This window comes from Ranitomeya variabilis, chromosome 3, assembly GCF_051348905.1.
Source record: "Ranitomeya variabilis isolate aRanVar5 chromosome 3, aRanVar5.hap1, whole genome shotgun sequence".
In the NCBI taxonomy this organism is placed as follows: Eukaryota; Metazoa; Chordata; class Amphibia; order Anura; family Dendrobatidae; genus Ranitomeya; species Ranitomeya variabilis.
In genome coordinates, this window is record NC_135234.1 from 324479095 (window position 1) to 324495725 (window position 16631).

The window sequence follows — 16631 nt, forward strand, 5'->3', positions numbered from 1 at the left end:
TGTTTGCTTGTTAGACATATTTTGAGTCTGCAATAGTTGTAGCACCTTGCTATTTTACGGGAAAGATAAAGTTTATAATTCTTGTACATTGTCTTTTGCCATTGTATACCCGTTTGCATCTTCCTCATTCACTTCATCCCTTGCCTTCCAATAAATCTACCCTTTGTTGTTTGCACCTCATCTTGTGTACAGTAGTCTTCCTGCACCGTGGTGGTCCCCCGCCATCACTTCAAGTGGCGCTGCGAGCAGGGTACTGACACTAAGATGGAGGCAGCAGACAGCAATGGCGGGAATGCTAATGTTAATGGAGATGCTGTGGACATTGGTGGAACCCCTGCAAGGACACTCCCTATGGGCACCATATTTAGTGTGCTACCAAAGTTTGACGGCAAGAATATGCCACTGTCCGACTGGGTGTCCCAGCTGCAAAGCACCCTGAAGATTTATAACATCAGTCCAGACCTTGAAGTGGACATTGCTTTAACTGCCCTAGAGGGAGAAACCCGTAGAAACGTCTGCCTACAACCAGAGCTCACCCGCAGTACCCTGAAGGAGCTAGTGAAGTTCCTGGAAGAGATCTACGGTGAGACTGCTAGCGCTGGACACCTTCATGCCAAATTTTTCTCTAGGCTGCAGTGGGAAGAAGGAATTTCTGCAAGAAGTGTTAGCAGAGGTGCAGAGAAAGGAGGCGGATGGAATTGGCGGCATGGGCTCTAAAGACCGGATACTCCGGGAGCAATTCATTCTGGGACTGCACAGCACATCCTTGAGGCGAGCACTGTCAGAACGGGTCTGGGCAGATCCGGCTCTTACGTTTCGTCAAATCCTGGCGGAAACAGTGTCCCGAAGTAAAGAAGAGAGCTATGCGTCTGGGGTGATGCGTGTCCAGGGCGCCAATACCAGAGGGGACGCAAACCATCAGGAGGTGCTGGTCCAGGTGGTGCAGGACTTGCAGCGGTCCCTTGTCCAAGAGAAACTGACCCAGATGGAGCGAAGAGTGGGGGAACTACAGCAGTCTGACCCACCGTACTCGTGCAACCATTCTTCGAGGAATCCTTGACAGCGTTGGGGAAAGCCAAGTTCTTCTCCACCCTGGACCTAGCAAGCGGAAACTGGCAAGTAGCCGTGGCAGAGAAAGACAAAGAGAAAACCGCTGTAACAATTCTGCTGGCATCACTGCATGGCCTCCCATCCCCCACCTGCATTACACTCAAACTCACTTCTCTGGGCCTTGTTGTGACTTCTCTCTGCTGCCAGCTCCATGCTGTGTGCCTCATGCCTGCTGATTGCTCTGTGCATGCTCTGTCTGTGTGCATAGGGGGGTGACGCCGGCAACTCCTGTTTCTTATAGAGACTGTGTGCACCTTGCTAAGGTGTCCCTGGCCAATCGCCATGAGGCTTCCTGTATTTAAGACATCCCCACCCATTGGTGGGGGCCTGTGCAACTTACTCCCTCAGTCAGTTCCTAGCTGCTGAGGTGCCAGGCCCTGTCTCGCTTACTCTCTTGTCTGCCACCCAGGGGGCGTTGTACCCTGGTCTGTGTCCTGTATAGCCACCCAGAGGGGCTTAGTACCCTGGTCTATGTCCTTGTGTAGCCACCCAGCGGGGCTTTGTACCCTGGTCTATGTCTGCCACCCGGAGGGGCATCGTACCCTGGCTTGTGTCCATGTCTTTGTGTCTTGTCCAGTTCCTGTCTTAGCCTAGTCTTGCTCCTATGTCCGTTTATATCCCTGCCTTGGTTTCCTTTCCCTGCTGTGCGTACTCTGTGCCTTGCTTTGCTCTGCTCTGCCCTCTGTGTCTTGCTTTGCTCTGCTTTCGGCTCCGCTCTCTGCAACCTTGCTTTGCTCCTTGCTCTGCATTCTGTGACCTTGCTCTGCACTCTGGGGTTTTGCTCTCTGCTCTGCACTCTGTGTCTTGCTCTGCCCTCTGACTTTGCTCTGCTCTCAGCTCCGCACTCTGTGGCTTTGCTCTCAGCTCTGCTCTCTGTAGCTTTTCTCTGCACTTTGCTCTGTACTCTGACTTTGCTCTGCACTCTGTGGTCCTGCTCAGCGGCTCCGCTCAGCTCTCGATCTGCTTCTTCTGGTTCTACTTTGCTCCGCTCCTTGCGGTTCTACCTGGCTCTGCTCCTTGCGGTTCTACTTCTCCCGCTCTTGGCTCCGCCTCCTGCGTTTCTGCACTTGGCTCCGCCTCCAGCTCTTGGCTCCACCTCCTGCATCTTTGCACTTGGCTCCGCCTCCTGCGTTTCTGCACTTGGCTCTGCCTCCAGCTCTTGGCTCCGCCTCCTGCGTTTCTGCACTTGGCTCCGCCTCCTGTGTTTCTGTTCTTGGCTCTTGCTCCTGTGCTTTCGCTCTGCATCCGCTCTTGCGGTCTTTCTCTACTTGTTCTTTAGTCCTCCTGTCTGAACAGGTTCCTACCCGTTTCACATACTTGCAGACCGGTCCCTACTGGTTCTTTCTGTGTTCCACCCGTACCTGCCTGCCTACCAGAGAGCCAGCCATGCCCGCTTGCCTGTCTATGTTCCGTTCCCCGGTGGGATCAGCAGCCACAGCCAGACACCACCCTGGAGTGGTACCTGGTAGCTTCCTATTGCACAAGTCTGACCTCACCATCAGAGGCTCCAGCGAACACCTAGGAAACTACTTAGTTACGCCCCTTCCAGGGAAGTTTGGTCTGTGGTCCAGTGGGGCCACACCCCTGCACATCCTCCCTAAGGGGCTGTTCGAGTTTAACCGGATGCCCTTCGGGCTCTCCAATGCTCCAGGCACATTCCAACGGCTGATGGAAAAGTGTTTGGGAGACTTAAATTTTGAGGCTACCCTGATCTATCTGGATGACATCATTGTGTTTTTGGCCTCATTCGAAGAACACCTTGCCCGGCTTGGACAGGTACTTGGAAGACTGCGGGCTCATAACCTGAAGGTGAAGCCAAAGAAGTGCCACCTCTTCAAGAGAGAGATAGAGTACCTGGGCCACATAGTGTCACAAGATGGAGTTCTACCCTTGGCAGAAAAAGTGGCTGCTATCCAGAAGTGGCCAGTCCTTTGAACAGTGAGAGAACTCCAGGCCTTCCTGGGACTCGCTGGGTACTACCGCCGGTTTGTTAAAGACTTCGTGAAGGTGGTAGGTCCTCTTAATGAGTTGTTGAGGGGGACCACTGGAGTGCCAAAGACCCAGCGCATCCCCTGGGCACAGGGACAAGACGAGGCCTTCCAGGCTATAAAGAATGCCCTTACCTCAGCCCCGATTTTGGCCTATGCAGACTGCGATCAACCATTCCTGTTGTACACAGATGGTAGCCTTCATGGACTCGGTGCAGTACTTTCTCAGATACAGGATGGACATGAGAGAGTCATCGGGTATGCTAGCAGGTCCCTGCGAGACAGCGAAAGAAACCCTCACAATTACAGCTCCTTCTGGTTAGAGCTCCTGGCCCTAGTGTGGACCATGACAGAAAAGTTTGCAAGCTTCCTGACAGGTACCAAGGTTCAAGTTCGAACAGACAATAATCCCCTGGCCCACCTTGAGAATGCTAAATTGGGGGCCTTGGAACAACGGTGGGTGGCTCGCCTAGCCAAGCTCGACTTTACCATCCGTTATCGCTCTGCTACCGAAAACGTAAATGCTGATGGGCTGTCAAGAGTGACTGTGGAGACTCCAGTGGGAGATCTTGATGAGCAACTCGAAAAGGAAGAAACCCCAGACTTTCCTACGTTTAAGCCCCCAATGGTTGTGGCCCAGTCAAGAAGGGAGGCCTGCGCATTACCCCGGTCCCTGGGGAGAACCAATGAGGAATGGGGACATGTTCAGGATGAAGATGAAGGGCTGAGACAGATGAAATGGTGGGTAACTCAAAAGCGGAAGCCTGGCAAACAAGAGAGATGATCTGGACTATGAAATGAGGAGTGTGTTACACCAGTGGGATAGTCTGGAAGTGCGAGAGTCAGTGCTATATCATAAGAGGCAGCAGCCAAAAGATATGGAAGTAAGGTGGCAAGTGGTCATCCCAGGAAGACTGGCTCAAGAAGTAGCTAAAGAAGCCCACTAATTTGGAGCACACTTCGGCCCCGCAAAGACCTACCAATGGTTACAGCGGTTGGAGTTTGTGGTGGAAGAGGTTTGCCAGCAATGTCGAGTATGTGACCTCATTAAGAGTACCGAACAGAGGGCACCCATCCAAACCATACAAACTAAGGAACCGCTAGAAGTCTTGATGATCGACTATCTCCTCGTGGGACACTCGGCCCGGGGGCTGCAATACTGTTTGGTGATGACCGATCATCTCTCTAAGTTCGCAGTAGTCACTCCGACTAGAGATCAGACTGCGGAATCGGTGGCGCGAGCCATCTGTCAAGACTTCATCCGGGTGTATGGGTGCCCAAAGCGCATCCACTCCGACCAAGGCGCATGTTTCCAAGGCAAGGTGATGGAAGAATTGTATCGTATGTATGGCATCGAGCGGTCCCAGACCACCCCTTACCACCCTCAAGGCAACGGAGCTTGTGAACGCTTCAACCGAACCTTACTTCAAATGCTGAGAACGTTGGAGGAGGATAAGAAGGCGTGTTGGCCAGACTATCTGCCGGAATTGGTCTGGACCTACAACAATCGGGTCCACTCCACAATGGGATATACCCCCTATCTACTGTTGTTTGGAAGAGGTGGACGAGAGATCATTGAGCTGAACTTGGAACAGCCAGAGGAGCTGATGGAGCGAACTGTCACCTCATGGGTGAAAGAGCATCTCGGCAATGATTGCAAATGATACCGAGACCGAGTATTAGTCAGAGAGAAATGCCCCAAGGGAAAACTAAGTGAGAGATGGGAAGTACAGCCGTACGAAGTTATCGAGCGACTGTATGCTAATGGCCCTGTCTACAAGGTACAGACTGAGACTGGGGCATCCGCCTCTAGAGTACTTCACAGAAATATGCTGCGGCCTTGCTGGTCTGAGGTCTGTTCTACGCCATTGTCGCCTGAAGGTGCTACTCCACTTCCTGAATCTGTCATACCTGATGGTGAAATCGATGATGAGTGGTGGACTGTCTCTGACACAGTAGGGGGTCCTCAGGCGCGCAGAGACGGTAATCCCATGGATGTACCAGTACTGCCATGCGAGCACTAGACCAGACAAGAGCTCACAATGTCTCCTGCAACAAGTGTTCCTCTGGAAGATAGTCAAGCCTTGCCTGACAGCCAAGAGCTTCGGAGATCCCAGCGGTCTAATGCAGGGGTTCCACCAGTCCGATATGTAGAACAGTGTGCTCTGTCTGTTTTTGCAACTTTATTGCCTCCTCTATAGGTACCGTTTCCGCATTGAACGATCCTCCATTACACTTTGACCCTGATGCTGTGATGGCCGAGGACAACCATCATTAACCCCTTAACGACCGCCGATACGCCTTTTAACGGCGGCCGCTAAGGGTACTTAAACCACAGCGCCGTTAATTAACGGCGCTGTGGAAAAAGTGAATAGCGGCCCCCAGAGTCGGATTTTCTCTGGGGTCTCGGTTGCCGAGGGTAGCCGAGACCCCAGAGAACATGATTCGGGGGGTTTTTACCGACCCCGAGTTGCGATCGCCGGTAATTAACCGTTTACCGGCGGTCGCAACAAAAAAAAAAAAAACGCGATTTGCCGTTTAATTTCTCTGTCCTCCGATGTGATCGCACATCGGAGGACAGAGAAATGTGGTCCCCGATGGCCCCCAATAGCCCCCCAATACTCACCTACCTCCCCCGGTGCTCCTCGTGTCTCCCCATGGGCGCCGCCATCTTTTTTCCGGGAAAAAATGGCGGGCGCACGCGCAGTGCGCCCGCCGCCCGGCACCCGGATGTTCTTTGGGGTCTTGGCTGCCGGGGGTAGCCGAGACCCCAAAGAACATGATCGGGGTCGATTTGCACCGACCCCTGCTTTGCGATCGCCGGTAATTAACAGTTTACCGGCGACCGCAAAAAAAAAAAAAAAAAAAAAAAGCGATCAGTTATTTCTCTGTCCTCTGATGTGATCGCACATCAGAGGACAGAGAAATAGGGGGATTCGGGGACCCTAACATACTCACCCGGGGTCCCTGGGTCCTCTTCTGTCTTCTCCTGCCAGCCGGCTTTTTCATCATGGCGGGCGCATGCGCAGTGCGCCCGCCATCTGCTGCCATCTGCCGGCCAGCAGGAGAAGACAAGTTGGGGCTAAAATTAGGGTTAGGGTTAGAGTTAGGGTTAGGGTTAGGGTTAGGGTTGGGGCTAAATTTAGGGTTAGGGCTAGGGTTAGGGTTAGGCTACTTTCACACTAGCGTTTTTTGGCTTCCGTCGCAATGCGTCGTTGGAGAAAAAACGCATCCTGCAAAAGTGCTTGCAGGATGCGTTTTTCCTCCATTGGCTTGCATTAGCGACGCATTGCGACGGATTGCCACATGTCGCATCCGTCGTGCGACGGATGCGTCGTGCTTCGGCGGACCGTCGACACAAAAAAAACTACATGTAACTTTTTTGTGCGACGTGTCCCACATATTTCAGTGCCACGTGCCACGTATTTAAGTGACACGTGCCACGTATCAAAGTGCCACGTGCCACATATTTCAGTGCCACGTATCAAAGTGCCACGTGCCACGTATCAAAGTGCCACGTGCCACGTATCAAAGTGCCACGTGCCACGTATCAAAGAGCCACATGCCACATATTTCAGTGCCACGTGCCACGTATCAAAGTGCCACGTGCCACATCTTTCAGTGCCACGTGCCACGTATTTAAGTGACACGTGCCACGTATCAAAGTGCCACGTGCCACATATTTCAGTGCCACGTATCAAAGTGCCACGTGCCACGTGCCACGTATCAAAGTGCCACGTGCCACGTATCAAAGTGCCACGTGCCACGTATTTCAGTGCCACGTATTTAAGTGACACGTATCACGTATAAGTGCCACGTGTCACGTATTTAATTGCCACATATTTAAGTGCCACGTATCAAGATTTTCCATGGAGAACAGACACATCCAGAGATATGTCTGCTCTCCACGGCTGCAGCAACACACTGACAGGAGCCATAGTTCCTGTCGGTGTGTCACTGCGCATGCGCGAGCGAGTTTACCGGCGGTCATTGACCCCGGCACTCTCGCTTAACGGCAGTGCTGCGTGGGAAAGTTCAACGCAGCTGTACTGCTGTTAACCGAGACGCCGGAGTCATTGAACTCCGGAACAGTACGCGATACACTGCTAGGAGCTTCGCTCCTGGCAGTGTATCGCCGGAGAGCAGCCGATCGGCGTGGGACACTCGTTTTATGGATTCTGCGGACAGGGAGTATGAATTTGGTTTATTATTTTTGGATTTTTTCCTGGAGGATCGAGGGCTTCGCCTACAAGTGTGCTGTTGGTGAGTATATACTCTGTGTTATATGTTGTATGTACTGTGTGTCATGTATGTGTATTGTGTGTAGGTGTTTTGTGTAACTTTACAATTGTGCTAAGTCGCCGGACACAGGGACAACTCTCCCATCCTAATACCGGATGGGAGTAGTAGTCCCATACGGCGACTTAGCACAATGGTGGCACTAGCGTCGCATGGGGACACACACACGCACACACACGCACACACACACACACAGAAGGACTCCATGCTGCTTCACTGGGGGGCGGGGGCTTCCCTCTTCCTGTCCGACGTCACGTCCGGTCCTGGGTGTCAACCCCTCCGTACAAAGACGCCGACACCCAGGACAAAGGCGCTGTGTGTGGAAGGTAATATGGGGCCCTAGGGGGATACGCAGACACGCCGCTGCGTAAAGAATTGACATGTCAATTCTTTTTACGCCGGCGTGTTTGCAGACAAAAGCGCCGCGTTTTTTTGCGGTGTGTCTGAACGGCAAAGTGAATTTCTCATTCACTTTGCCGGCAGACGAAAATGACATTGCGCATTTTTGAAAAGCGCCCGCAAAATAGCGCTCAAAAATGCGCTATGTCTGAAAGTAGCCTAAGGCTTCTTTCACACTTGCGTCGGTACGGGGCGGTCGCAATGCGTCGGCCCGATGTACCGACGCACGTTGTGAAAATTGTGCACAACGTGGGCAGCGGATGCAGTTTTTCAACGCATCCGCTGCCCAGTCTATGTCCTGGGGAGGAGGGGGCAGAGTTACGGCTACGCATCCGCGGAAATGGCGGACGCGACGTACAAAAAAAAGGTTACATTGAACTTTTTTTGTGACGACGGGGGCTAAAGTTATGGTTAGGGTTGGGGCTAAAGTTAGGGTTGGGGCTAAAGTTAGGGTTAGAGTTGGGATTAGGGTTAGGGTTTGGATTAGGGTTGGGATTAGTGTTACGTTTGGGATTAGGGTTGGGATTAGGGTTAGGATTAGGGTTAGGGGTGTGTTGGATTTAGGGTTTTGATTAGGGTTATGGTTAGGGTTGAGATTAGGGCTGTTTTGGGGTTAGGGTTGTGATTATCGTTAGGGTTGTGATTAGGATTATGGATCGGGTTGAGATTAGGGTTAGGGCTGTGTTGGGGTTAGGGTTGGAGTTAGAATTGGGGGGTTTCCACTGTTTAGGTACATCAGGGGGTCTCCAAACACGACAGCCAATTTTGCGCTAAAAAAGTCAAATGGTACTCCCTCCCTTCTGAGCTCTGCCGTGCGCCCAAACAGTGGTTTACCCCCACATATGGGGCATCAGCGTACTCGGGATAAATTGGACAACAACTTTTGGGGTCCAATTTCTCCTGTTACCCTTGTGAAAATAAAAACTTGGGGGCTAAAAATCTTTTTTGTTGGAAAAAAATATATTTTTTTATTTTCACTACTCTGCATTATAAATTTCTGTGAAGCACTTGAGCTTTCAAAGTTCTCACCACATATCTAGATAAGTTCCTTAGGGGGTCTAGTTTCCAAAATTTGGTCACTTGTGGGGGTTTCTACTGTTTAGGTACATTAGGGGTCTGCAAACGCAACATAACGCCCGCAGACAATTCTATCAAAGTCTGCATTGCAAAATGGCGCTCCTTCCCTTCCGAGCTCTGCCGTGCGCCCAAACAGTGGTTTACCCCCACATATGGGGTACCAGCATACTCAGGACAAATTGGACAACAACTTTTGGGGTCCAATTTCTCTTGTTACCCTTGTGAAAATAAAAATTTGGGGGCTAAAAAAATCTTTTTTGTGGGAAAAAAAATATTTTTTATTTTCACTACTCTGCATTATAAACTTCTGTGAAGCACTTGGGCATTCAAAGTTCTCACCACATATCTAGATAAGTTCCTTGGGGGGTCTATTTTCCAAAATGGGGTCACTTGTTGGGGGTTTCTACTGTTTAGGTACATTAGGGGTCTGCAAAGGCAACATAACGCCCGCAGACAATTCTATCAAAGTCTGCATTCCAAAATGGCACTCCTTCCCTTCCGAGCTCTGCCATGCGCCCAAACAGTGGTTTACCCCCACATATGGGGTACCAGCATACTCAGGACAAATTGGACAACAACTTTTGGGGTCCAATTTCTCTTGTTACCCTTGTGAAAATAAAAACTTGGGGGCTAAAAAATCTTTATTGTTAAAAAATATATATTTTTTATTTTCACGACTCTGCATTATAAACTTCTGTGATGCACTTGGGCATTCAAAGTTCTCACTACACATCTAGATAAGTTCCATGGGGGGTCTAGTTTCCAAAATGGGGTCACTTTTGGGGGGTTTCTGCTGTTTAGGCACATCAGGGGCTCTCCAAACGCGACATGGCGTCCGATCTCAATTCCAGTCAATTTTGCATTGAAAAGTCAAATGGCGCTCCTTTGCTTCCGAGCTCAGCCATGCGCCCAAACAGTGGTTTACCCCCACATATGGGGTGTCGGCGTACTCAAGACAAATTGTACAACAGCTTCTGGGGTCCATTTTCTCCTGTTACCCTTGGTAAAATAAAAATTTGGAGGCAAAAAGATCATTTTTGTAGAAAAAATGCGATTTTTTTATTTTCACGGCTCTACGTTATAAACTTCTGTGAAGCACCTGGGGGTTTAAAGTGCTCACCACACATCTAGATAAGTTCCTTAAGGGGTCTAGTTTCCAAAATGGTGTCATATGTGGGGGGTCTCTACTGTTTAGGCACATCAGCGGCTCTCCAAACGTGACATGGCGTCCGATCTCAATTCCAGCCAATTCTACATTGAAAAAGTAAAACGACACTCCTTCTCTTCCAAGCTCTGCGGTGCGCCCAAACAGTGGTTTACCCCCATATATGGGGTATCGACGTACTCAGGAGAAATTGCACAACAACTTTTGTGGTCTAATTTCTCCTGTTACCCTTGTGAAAATAAAAATTTGGGGGCAAAAAGATCATTTTTGTAGAAAAAATGAGATTTTTTATTTTCACGGCTCTACGTTATAAACTTCTGTGAAGCACTTGGGGGTTCAAAGTGCTCACCACACATCTAGATAAGTTCCTTGGGGGGTCTAGTTTCCAAAATGGTATCACTTGTGGGGGGTTTCCACTGTTTAGGCACATCAGCGACTCTCCAAACGCGACATGGCATCCGATCTCAATTCCAGCCAATTCTGCATTGAAAAAGTCAAACGGTGCTCCTTCACTTCCAAGCTCTGCGGTGCGCCCAAACAGTGGTTTACCTCCACATATGGGGTATCGACGTACTCAGGAGAAATTGCACAACAACTTTTGTGGTCTAATTTCTCCTGTTACCCTTGTGAAAATAAGAATTTGTGGGCGAAAAAATCATTTTTGTGAAAACAAATGCGATTTTTTATTTTCACGGCTCTACGTTATAAACTTCTGTGAAGCACTTGGGGGTTCAAAGTGCTCACCACACATCTAGATAAGTTCCTTGGGGGGTCTAGTTTCCAAAATGGTGTCACTTGTGGGGGGTTTCCACTGTTTAGGCACATTAGGGGCTCTCCAAACGCGACATGGCGTCCGATCTCAATTCCAGCCAATTCTGCATTGAAACAGTCAAACGGTGCTCCTTCACTTCCAAGCTCTGCGGTGCGCCCAAACAGTGGTTTACCTCCACATATGGGGTATCGGCGTACTCAGGAGAAATTGCACAACAACTTTTGTGGTCTAATTTCTCCTGTTACCCTTGTGAAAATAAGAATTTGTGGGCGAAAAAATCATTTTTGTGAAAACAAATGCGATTTTTTATTTTCACGGCTCTACGTTATAAACTTCTGTGAAGCACTTGGGGGTTCAAAGTGCTCACCACACATCTAGATAAGTTCCTTGGGGGGTCTAGTTTCCAAAATGGTGTCACTTGTGGGGGGTTTCCACTGTTTAGGCACATTAGGGGCTCTCCAAACGCGACATGGCGTCCGATCTCAATTCCAGCCAATTCTGCATTGAAACAGTCAAACGGTGCTCCTTCACTTCCAAGCTCTGCGGTGCGCCCAAACAGTGGTTTACCTCCACATATGGGGTATCGGCGTACTCAGGAAAAATTGCACAACAAAATTTGTGGTTAAATTTCTGTTTTTACACTTGTGAAAATTAAAAAAAATGGTTCTGAAGTAAAATGTTTGCAAAAAAAAGTAAAATGTTAATTTTTTTCTTCCACATTGTTTTAGTTCCTGTGAAGTACGTAAAGGGTTAATAAACTTCTTGAATGTGGTTTTGAGCAGCTTGAGGGGTGCAGTTTTTAGAATGGTGTCACACTTGGTTATTTTCTATCATATAGACCCCTCAAAATCACTTCAAAGGTGATGTGGTCCCTAAAAAAAACATGGTGTTGTAAAAATGAGAAATTGCTGGTCAACTTTTAACCCTTATAACTCCCTAACAAAAAAAAAATTGTTTCCAAAATTGTGCTGATGTAAAGTAGACATGTGAGAAATGTTATTTATTAACTATTTTTTGTGACATATCTCTCTGATTTAAGGGCATAAAAATACAAAGTTTGAAAATTGCAAAATTTTAAAAATTTTCGCCATATTTCCATTTTTTTCATAAATAATCGCAAGTAATATCGAAGAAATGTTACCACTAACTTGAAGTACAACATGTCACGAAAAAACAATCTCAGAATCAGCGGGATCCGATAAAGCGTTCCAGAGTTATAACCTCATAAAGTGACACTGGTCAGAATTGTAAAAATTGGCTCGGTCATTAAGTACCAAATTGGCTCTGTCACTAAGGGGTTAAGAAGGGAGGCATGTAAGAGGGAGGTGCTGTTATGGACAGTAAGGAACACGCTGTCACTTTAAGAAGCTGCACCCCCTTGTCTGGCGTCATGAAATGTTCTGCTTCTCCCCTGCAATAGTCGGTGTGATGAACTGGTCTGGCAGAGTGCAGGTGTGTAGCTGGAGCAGCGTGTGTGAGCTGAGGCGGCTGCAGAGAGGACTTTTTGTGCTGATAGCTGAAAAAGGGAAGAACTGTGTCCTGATATAGCTGCCAGAGAGCCATGAAGATACAGAGGAAGGGATTTACAGTTTCCATGAGCATCCCTAGGAACCAGAAGCAAGGAGAAGACCACGCTTCACAGAGCTGACAGAAAGCCATACGCACCACCATATTAGACTGCTGGGGTCCCCCTGGGACTGAATCTGATTCCACAACATCACCGTGAGTTTGTTCATGTTTGGTGCACCTGTTAGGGCCTAGCGTAGGCTTCAATAGTCAGTAGACAGGAGCCGTGTGGCCTGCTTAGTAAAGGCCAGGGAGGTTACACGTAGAGTAGCATCATCACTAGTTTATTGTTTACGTTTGCTTGTTAGACATATTTTGAGTCTTCAATAGTTGTAGCACCTTCCTATTTTACGGGAAAGATAAAGTTTATAATTCTTGTACATTGTCTTTTGTCATTGTATACCCCTCTTTACATCTTCCTCATTCACTTCATCCCTTGCCTTCCAATAAATCTACCCTTTGTTGTTTGCACCTCATCTTGTGTACAGTAGTCTTCCTGCACCGTGGTGGTCCCCGGCCATCGCTTCAGATACACGTTGTGGGCTTTTGCCCTAGTCTTTGTCCAGGAAGCTAGCTGAGAGACACTCTCTGATGCATTGGGACATATGTGGCACCCCAGGGTCCTGGCCATCACAGTAGCATTGCTTTCCTTAAGTGGAGAGTGATGTTATGTTTGGAGGCTAGAAGGGATAACTGTCAACAGGTAAACACAAATAGTAAGAGACCTAGCACTCAACTTTAGGTAGGATGCAGCAGGAAAAATTGTATTGTAGTTAAAACAGGAAAACGTTTTGGTCAATTGTGACCTTCATCAGTTACAGGAGGTTATTAAATAAAGCCGGTAATGGGAATTATACTCGCTGTACGATCATATATCAAAACTAGTTCAGCGTGGTTGTTGTAGGCAAACCTGCTATGAGCTATAAGGTCATAATATCACATAACAATATATTGGCAGAGCTAGGGATCAAGCACATTACCAATTCCAATCATTATTATTATTATTGAATCTATAAAGAAAAAGTGAAGAAGTGCCCGAATAGGTCAAAAAGGGACATACCAGGAGGTTATTAAATAAAGCCGGTAATGGGAATTATACTCGCTGTATGATCCTGTATATAGATAAGAGTGAATAAGTGGACTACATACAGTATGTAGGTGCCAAGTAGTATAGGAAAGTCTAGTCCACTTACATATATCAAAATTAGTTTGGCGTGGTTGTTGTAGGCAAACCTGCTATGAGCAAATAGGAAGATTCCTAAGGGGGCAATAAGAAATGACAACTAATAATAATAGAAAAAAAGAAAGAAAAAAAGGGGCCAGGGATATTGAAGGAAAGATAAGTCCGTTACCTGGAGCTGCACTGCTCTCCGACGCGGCATCCACCGCTTGTCTGGCCATATAGTGTCAGCGTGCCCATATAAGAAAGGAAGGGGAGGGACTATAAAGAGATGTGGCCAATAAGATAGCTAGGCTGGTGGCCGGAAGTGGGAAAAAAATATATATTATACTATGTACTGAACAGAGCTGTATTTTGGAGGTGCAGCGGGGAAATGTGCAATACGATACTGCGTTCCTAACCCAGGTAGAAGTGGAAATCCGGAGTGGTGATGTAGGAAGCCGGCTGTGGGTGTGTCCATGGAGTCACATGACGATTATGGGCGGGGCCGAGAAACGGGATCCTGAGACTGAATTGGATTATAATGAAGTGGTATACGAGTGATACATCCAGGATAGAACTGTGTAGTGGTAGTCCTATGGACGCTGAAGTGTGGATAGGGATATAACGCAGAGATCGTGATGTCACTAGTGAAGAGTGGTGGTAGTATTCGCAACAGATATCCAGATCTACAGACATTAGTATAGACGACTCTATAATAGAAAAACATATATTAGTATATCACATGTACTTTAGGGCTTACATCATCATATAATGTATGTGGGAGCATCACATATAAGATGTCATAAACCACAGAAGTAAACCCACACCATGAGGACCTAACCTGTGATAAAAGGAAGTTATAGATATAGTAACATGGTGGCCTTGTGTGGGCACAAAACATACAATGTTAATAAAAGTCCCATATGGCCATTCCCTATATGAAGAACCCTACTGTCTGTATGTTACAAGAATGACGTCAATTCATACTCCCTATTCAGATCCTTGGGGCTCATTGTGTCTAGGGTATGAATCCAGTAGGCCTCACTTTTTTTAGGAGGAGGACCCTGTTGCCCCCTCGCCGTGGGGGTGGGACATGCTCTATGACCTGGAATCTTAGTTGGGCTATATTGTGGCCCACCGAAATGAAATGGTGAGGGATGGGAAGGAGAAGATTTTTACACCTTATAGTGGATTTATGCTTAGAAATCCTGTCACGAATAGGTTGGGATGTTTCGCCTATATAGAGAAGGCCGCAAGGGCATTTGATTAGGTACACTACGTATGATGATTCGCAGGTAAAGTATTCACGAATATTGAATGGCTTCTCAGAAAAAGGGGTGTGTAAATGTATCACCTTTGAGCACATTGTCGCACTGTACACAATGCAAGTATGGAAAGGTGCCTTTCCTTGGATTCTGTAGGAACCGTTGTTTCGGTATACTAGATTTTGTGCCCATATCTGCTTTCACTAAAGAGTCCTTTAGGTTAGGTGCCCTTTTGAAACATGGGAGGAACGGATTTTGAAATTTCTGGACATCTGGATAGGCGGTTGATAATAAATGCCAATTCCTCCTATGTAAAATATAGGCAAACAGGTGAAAGCTGTGCACAAAGGGAATCCGATTCAAGGATTGTTTAACTGCCCGTGTAGGGGCATTATACAATTCCGTTAGCACCTGTGAGGGGTAACCCCTTTCTTTAAATTTTGTAGTCATCTCATTGAGCCTGTGATGTCGTGTATCTGCATCCGAGACAATACGTCTCACTCTCTGGTACTGAGACTTCGGTATTGCCCATTTGGTAGCTCGGGGATGGAGACTATGGAAATGCAGTAAACTGTTCCGATCTGTCTCCTTAACATATACTGTAGATCGGTAGAGAGAATTCCTCTAGGATCTTTGATCACCATTGTGTCCAAGTAGTTGATAGGATAGGGATCATGGCCCATAGTGAATTGTATCCCAGGCCAAGAGGTATTCAGGAAACATTGTGAGTGTCTCTAAGGGCCCCCCCATATACAAAAGACATCATCAATGTAGCGTTTCCAAACAATTACATTTTCTCGAAAAAGTGCTAGTTTGTAAATGATGTTTTCCTCAAAATCCTCCATGTAGGTGTTTGCCTACAGGGGCGCTACGTTGGACCCCATTGCGGTCCCCCGTATCTGCAGGTAAAAATTGTCCTGGAACAAAAAGAAATTTGAGATGAGTATTAGGCGGAGTAGTTCTATGCAAAGATCCACTTGGTCTCCATCCATTTCTGTAGATCTTAGGAGGCGGGATGTGGAGTTTATTCCCTCATTATGGGGGATGGAGGTATACAAGTCTTTCACATCCAGAGAGAGGAAGGCACCAGTGTCGAGGATGAAGGAGTCAGTTTTTTGAATAATGGGCGTCAAAATTTTTTCTAAAAGATGGCCAGGGGTGACAGGATGGAGTTAGTAGACGCGACGATAGGTCTACCGGGGGGATTCCTCAGATTTTTATGGACCTTTGGTAAAGTATAGAAGACCGGAATAATTTGGTTTTTATTTAGAAGAAACTCACAAGTTTTAGAGTCAAGGACCCCTTTGGAGGTGTATTTTTGGAGGATGGTGTCAATTTGGTGTCTTATGTCAGAGGTGGGGTCTTTCTGTAATGGTAAGTAAACGGATGTGTCAGACAATTGACGCATTATTTCCGAAATATACAATGATTTATCCATAGCTACCAATGCTCCCCCCTTATCAGCTGGTTTCACAATAATTGAGCTATCCTCTTTCAGGGATCTCACTGCCACCCTCTCCTCAGGAGTAAGATTGGGGAAATAGAATAGATAGCCCCTATCTATGTCATTCCTAAGGGTACTGTCACACAGTCACACTTTGATCGCTACGACCGTACGATCCGTGACGTTCCAGCGATATCCATATGATATCGCAGTGTCTGACACGCAGCAGCGATCAGGGATCCTGCTGAGAATCGTACGTCGTAGCAGATCGTATGGAACTTTCTTTCGTCGCTGGATCTCCCGCTGACATCGCTGGATCGTTGTGTGTGACAGCGATCCAGCGATGTGTTCGCTTGTAACCAGGGTAAACATCGGGTAACTAAG